Source organism: Chamaea fasciata, unplaced genomic scaffold (genome assembly GCF_029207755.1).
Source record: "Chamaea fasciata isolate MVZ Bird 193981 ecotype frontalis unplaced genomic scaffold, bChaFas1.0.hap1 SCAF_9, whole genome shotgun sequence".
In the NCBI taxonomy this organism is placed as follows: domain Eukaryota; kingdom Metazoa; phylum Chordata; class Aves; order Passeriformes; family Sylviidae; genus Chamaea; species Chamaea fasciata.
The window spans coordinates 7145833-7152893 of record NW_027094094.1 but is presented as its reverse complement, the minus strand read 5'-3'; positions in this window follow the sequence as shown (position 1 = coordinate 7152893).

Genomic DNA, 7061 nt, shown 5'->3' with positions numbered 1-7061 from the left:
TACCTCCAGTCTGAAGGTTGCTCACTGACTGTTCTCTTCTCTTTGGGCTGGTGACTTCATTGGTCCCACAGGTCCTTTAACAATGCATTTCCCTGTCGTGCCTGTGGTCCTTTCATCTCGCCTCATTTCCTGAGAGTGCGAAACTACTTGGAATTCCTTTCTTTTTTCCTAATTTGAGAGTTCAAAGTATGGATTTGTAGCAAATTATTCCTGATGAGTGGTTTCATTAAAAGAACAGAAGCGAAATTGTTCTAAAAGCTTTCTCTGTTGAAAAGGGGAGGGATAGTGAAATAAAGTACAGCCTCACACCACATTGAAAACTTCCCAGAACTTGCATTGTTTTGTAGAGAGTTAAGTGGATGGTTTGGACATGCTGCTACACCTCTTCTTTGCTGACATTAAGATGAACTCCACTACCAAGCACAGTGTCCTTCCCTGTTCACAGTGGTGATTTTCCAGTGTGGTAGCAACAGTTCACTGCAAATGGGGCAATTTCTCCACAAAGAGCATAGGCATGGAGCCAGAATTTAAGTGCACCTCAAGCCCAAGAGATTCATTAAGAAACTATTTTTACAAGAAAATGCAATGTTTTCATGCATTTTATTTGTTGAGCATCCAGTACAGTTCCTTCCAAGATCACTGGGGAACTGTAGCTGTACACCAAGCAATAAACACAGTGGGACTTCCTTAGCCTGTGATGCCATCAGCCATTGTCTTGAAGAAAGACATGTTCTCTTGTGAAGATGTTCAAATTATTATTTAGATAGGGTCAGATTAATTCTACTGTATCAGGAAGGTAAGACTAAACTGGGACAGCCTGGGGTGTATGAAGCTTAGAAGAAAGGAGAGAACGTATCTGTCACTGGGTCAGACTCTCAGAGGGCTGTTAATAATGGATTTTCATGAGCTAACCTTTTATCTTGTCCTTTTCAAGATGCTGTCATGTAACATGAGTTATGTGCTACCAGATAATTTTCCTAAAGTGGTTGCAGGGCGCACCAAAGATAGTTGTGCTTTGTCTGGACTATCATTTTAGAATACACTTTAACTACATCCTCTGTAGGATATAGCCACTCTGGGAATCTTTTAGAGACACAATTCACAGCAGAAAAACCATCTCTTATGTGTAGTCATGCAAAGTGAAATAAAACAAGGTTAGACTGAAGGCGTCGGTCGACTTTAAATGTATCCAAATTCTTTCTCCCAGGAGAAGGCAAAAAGGCAGTGGTTCTCATCTTGCTGTGGCTTGTACAACACTTACAACACTGATTACCAATTGTGCACGTTCTGCCTGATTTCAGTGGAAGTTCCCTGGGGCTTCTGGGAGTTCTGAAAGCCTGAGATGAGGAATTCGTGGAAGGTTACCCACGACAAGGAAAAGACAACTTGCTCAGGCAGCGTTGCTTCAGAACAGAAACACAACAGGGCCCAGCCTGGCTTTGGCTACAGCCCTGGGGTTTGTACTCCTCTGAAGGGCACAGTATGACTTCAAACCCTTTGGGGCCCAGCAGGGCCTGATCTCTGGGGTTCCCACATTTTGCAGGTGTCTTCAAGAAATGGAAATCAGTCAATGGAGGCAGCACCAGCTCAGCACCCCAGCCCAGCACTGTTTTCCGCCAAGAACCTGGGCAGAGCTGAGATGTTTTCCCATCTAACCCTGGAATGTGATACACTTCAGGTTGGAGACAGGAACCTTTCTGCTCCACCCAGGGAGATTTTCCAGCATGCAAAAGTGCTTAATGAGCTCTGGAGCCCAGGATGAAGGTGCTCACTGAATTAAATCATCTTTGGGACTACGCAGTGTGGAGAGTAAATACTGTACATCGCCATCTGAGAGGCTGGCTCCTAACTTCAATTTAATCCCTATTTAGACTGCTTGAATCTTTATGTTCTCATCCATAAAATGGATTTAACAGCATTTTCCTGCCTTTCAAGGCAGCTGGGTAAGCACACAAAGATATGTGCCTTAGCACTAATGAGTTCTTATGAGTACTGTAAATGAGAATCATCTAGATTAAAATGATACAGGGGCCCTTCTCTATTTTGCTGAAAATAACTCAATCTCTGAGGTCACTTATGAGGGTTTTTTTTTAGTGGAAACCTTAATATTTTGTGTAGTAACGAATGAGGCCAGAATCCATCAAATGTAAAGGTGCATATATAAATATGCATAGGGAAGTCAACATTTTCACCCTGGGGAACTAATGTATTATTTATTTTTTTTTAATATATTTTATTTTTTTTCACAGAGAAGAAGTGTCTAGTAGAGTCAGCTGCACTAGGGAGAGACCTGATGCCTCAGATTGCTGTCTTTGTGCTTTGGGTTCCAAAAGTGATGGAATAATTCCATAGAAAGAGAAGGTTGAATGAGAGAAGAAAAAAAAAAATAATCCACATTTCGTACACAAATTACTTAACCCAAACCTACCAATTATTACACTATGATATGTGCTTGTAGACTTTGACTGGTACAAAATATGGCCACATCTGCTTTTTGGACAGGATGTATTTGTTGTACAGAAGAAGGGGCAAGCATCAGTTTGAGGTAAGAGCAGAGGTTCAGAGGAGCCATTCCTCTCACACCTGCTTTGGTTTTTGCCCTTTACTCATGTGTATCCCTTGTGCCTGGTTAAAGGAATAAATTCCTCATTTGTAGCAGGATCAGAAAGCCCTAACTCCCAGAAAGTGAGTAGTATCATGGTGTAAAATGACTTGAATTTTAAATTGTTACTTAGGCTTAAATCCAATAGACTTCATTGCTGAAATTAGAAAATGAACATAGTACTCTTTTCTTGGGTTGGTTTCTGGTTTGGTTTCTTTTTGTTTTGTTTTGGGTTTTGTTGTTGTTTTGGGTTTTGCTTGTATTTTTCTCGGGTGTTTGAAATAAGATTTTTTGGAGCATCCTCTGCTATTTATCACAAAACCAGCTGCAGAGCTGAAACATGAGATGTACAAAGCAAAATGAATAGAGATTGTCATCCTTTCTGGTTTGTCTCTTCCCGTAGGATTCCTGAGGTTCCCTTGCAGAGACACCAATCCTGTGTGATTACAGTGAGTATGATTATGTCTGGATGCTTAGCACCAATTTCCAAGCTGAATACTATGATTTTATTGTGTATTATTTATAAAGTTCCTGCTAGGCCTAATGCTTGCTTCGGGAGAGATCACTGTTGAATATTTGAGCTGAACCTGTCTCGTTCCACTTAACAACACACTTTATCAGCACATTGTCCACAGTAATGCTGAACACACTTCCCAATAGGGTATATTTTGACTGTTGCATTACTTTATCAGGAGACTGGTCCTCCTTGTCGGTAAATACCTTCCTATACCTTGGGCTGAGTGCACCACCTGACAAGAGGGTGAGGGTTTCCTGCATGCAGTTGAATGTTATTTCACCTCCAGCATTTCGCTCTGAAAACTTTGGACTATTCTCAGTTTTCCAAGTCAGCAACTGGATCATATTTATTTAGAGCTGGCTGTGCAAATGTATTGATTTGTAGTCTGTTATTGTTTTGTGCCTTGTATTTATGTGGCTCTAATGGACTGAAAGTGTTTCAAAACTGAAGGGGATTAAAATATAGAGCTTTTTCTCTGGGTAAGTGTAAGGAATATTTTAACTTGAAATCTGTTCTAAAATGGGATTTTACAGCATTTATATGCTGTTATTTTAAAGCTAGAGATACTGTGCCATCAAGTAATTGAGTACAAAGCCATGAAAATAATAGAAAGAAATGAAGGTACAGAGAGGAAACAATGAAGCTGGCAACACAAACCCTTGTCAAATGTGAGGAATGAGCTTTGAAACAAGCTCTGACTTTGCCTCAGCACCACTTGCTTGGTCGAATAATCTCACCCCCCAGCCAGATGTCACCATATGGCCGGTGACAACTTTCAATTAAAGGCCCATGGTGTTTATCATCTCCTTTTACATATGGATGAAAAGGAGTCTTGTGACCTCCCCATCGCACCCAAGAGGTTTGTGCCCCTTCTTTAGAAGATGTGTGTGCCAAGACTCACTCCCATCCCTGGTGCTGCAAGTTTCCAGGCCCACTTTTAGTGTTCTGAACCTTTGTTCAGCCACTGCCAGCTCTGAAAACTGGATGGAGCCTGCATCTCCAGCAGCCCCTGGGTACTGAGGGTGGGTTTTGGAGAAGCTCTTGACAGTGCTGGAAATGTCACTGTGCAGTGGATTCAAGCCTCACAGCTGCTCTGGCTGCCCACTTCTGCAAGGGTCATCTTCAGAGCACGGTCAGACAAATGTGGATGTTGTGTCATGCATCTCAACCATGGAGCAAGGAACCCACTGCACTGTGACAGCACCAGGCACTCTTACCATGGAGTCCTGGCACCTTTCACAAATGAGGGACAAATGTTAACGTTCCAATCAGCTGCTCATCCTTGAGGATTGTGCAATGATTGTCCAGCAAATTTGATTATAGGAGCTACTATGTGTTTTAAGCTAACTTTTGTGCATGGCTAGGCTTTCCCAGTAATCCTATGCAAGGCAAGTAATCCAAGGCACCATTCAGTGGCTTCTTGCAAATCCCTGCAAAGCAATTACTGTCCTTCCTCCATATTCAGGAATTGTCAGTTTCAGGTGCAATTAAAGTGAAATTGCTTTCAGTAGGTACTTGGCTATGATGACTTTTGCTGGTCATAATTCTCTCTACACTATGTTGTTTCTTCAGATAAAAATTATATTTCTCTTGTGCCCTGGAATCTCAAGCTCATTTTTGACCCAAAGTATCCTCAGAGAGTTGTAAAACTAAGATGTTATAACTGCACATTACCTAGTAATGAACGTTGTGAGAGTCAGGCCAGGAAGATGAAGACAAGAGGTATGAATTAATGTTTTAATAATCTTCCTCAGATCAGTACAAGTCATACAGGCAAGGATCCCAGTAGCTGCTGGTGAGCAATGCAGCTGCTCCAGTATGGTCTGATATTGCTGTGTAACTCTCCAGGGAGAGATGGTGCTCAGTGTCTGCAGAGACAGATGGTCACTCAGCCACCAACAGAGCTTTAACCTTGTCCCAGCATGATGGTGCAACTGTGTACTTTGGACAGAATTGCTGTTTACAGTGCCACAGCTTTTGCTGGAGGCCTAGGAAGCTCATTAATTTATTTTTACTTCTGTTTAGTCCCAGGCTATGCAAGATATCCTTTTGTACTGATCCAGGACGCCCACCATTTTTATAATGGAAGGCAAAGGCCTGCTCCATTTCACTCTAAGACAGGATTTGAATTGAAACACAGCTGTGAGTCATGCCACTTGGTTCTACAGGGCCAGAACAGGAAACCTGTGGAAGCAGCATCTCTCCCTGCACTGTGCTGGTGTTCCTTCTCCAGTACAAGAGCCAACCAACACGAGATATTTTGCAGAGCTGCACAATGCCAGCCTTCCCACACATCCCTGTGTGCTGCCAGTCCAGATCTGCTGGGATCTGGTTATTTCGCCCATGGCTGAAATAACCAGAGCAGTGTCTTGTTCTTGCATTTTAGAATACAAAGGATCCCCAACAACAGTGCAAAGGCTGTATTTTAACATCTCAGAGCAGAAACCCCAAACACTACCGAACTATATCCTAGAGAAATAGGTTTAATAGATTAAGAGGCTGTCTTCTGGCACTGGGCAAGGTGTTGGACTGAATCATTCCTTGAACACAGCTTTTCTCTGGGAAAAACACCTTGTCTGGTTTTAAAGATTTTGTTCAGTGGTGGAGAACACAGTACAAATCTTGTTTACTTGTTCCTATGTTTACTTACATTCTCTGGTAAAAATACGACACTTTCCTATGCTGGACTGGTCTAGATTTAACAGCCAGCCAGCCTTGTTAAAGCTTTGTCTATGGATGGAAAACTTTCTATTTATTTCCTAATTTTCTGCTCCTTGTTAGGTTCCCACAGTCAGTGTTCATGACAGTACACAGTGAGTTTGTGATGAGATTGCACTGTGAGGGATGTACTATTAGCCATGCTTTTCACAGACACTTAGCATCACCCTTTTGGCTCTTCTTGGAACCATCTCCAATTTTTCAGCACCAGTTTGATAAGATTTACTGAAAAAGGACAGTACAGACCCAGATGGCTTCCCAGCCAGTGCATTCAAAAGTGGCAACGCTTCCATGTGTGCTACTATAAATACAGCAACAAACACTTAAAGTGATTTAATCTTATATTTTTAAGTACCTGACTGCCGTGAGATGGGTGCAGTGCCACAGAAGTAGTGCTCAGAAAAGCCAGTGTGCCTGAGTTGACCCTGTTCCTCCATTTGGTTGGTCCAGAAAATACGGTTCAGTACAAAAGGGAGTACATTTGCAGTGACTGCACCATTTACAGCTTTCTCAGATATCAGTTAACGAAAAAATTTGGAACAGTTGGTAGAGAAACTGTTATCACTGCAACCTCCTTTGTTTTCTTTAATACACCCTCCTGACCTGCTCTGTGTTCAGAGCTACCTTCCAGTTCATCAGTCACCACTAGTCCAGCTCCTGGCTGTTGGGTGTTTAAAAAAGTCAGTTAACCAATAAAAACCTGAGCCAAGCTCCCAACGAGCATCTGGCTGTGGTTGTTTGGATGTGTCTGTGAGTAATGCCAAGCTACAGGAAAGCCAAGCCAGTATTCAGACATCAGTTTTTAGAAATGGGATTTGTTGTGTTATTTATCTTCTGTATTAACAGAGAGGGCCTGGCTTTTGTTTTTTAACCTTGTTGTTTCAATGCCAGAACAGTAGAAATATAACCCAAGTTAAAACAATAGCTCTTAAAAGATGTGATATTTTCTTTCATCCCCTGTTTAGTAAGCAGCCTTGGCAGTGTCATTTCATATAAAGAACTGCAAAGTCACAAGGTCTAGAAATACAATAATTCCAGGAATGACAAAAAAAAATGACCTGCTTTGTCTTTTTATTGACTATAACTGTGGTGAAAAAGGCCATTCTGCATCCTCAGCCGTAACTAGCTAATTACTTTCTGTTGTTTTTTGTAGATGTTTCTAACCAACATTAAGTAAAATGTACATTGTGGAACAAACCATCCATACAGTATATGCCATAATTA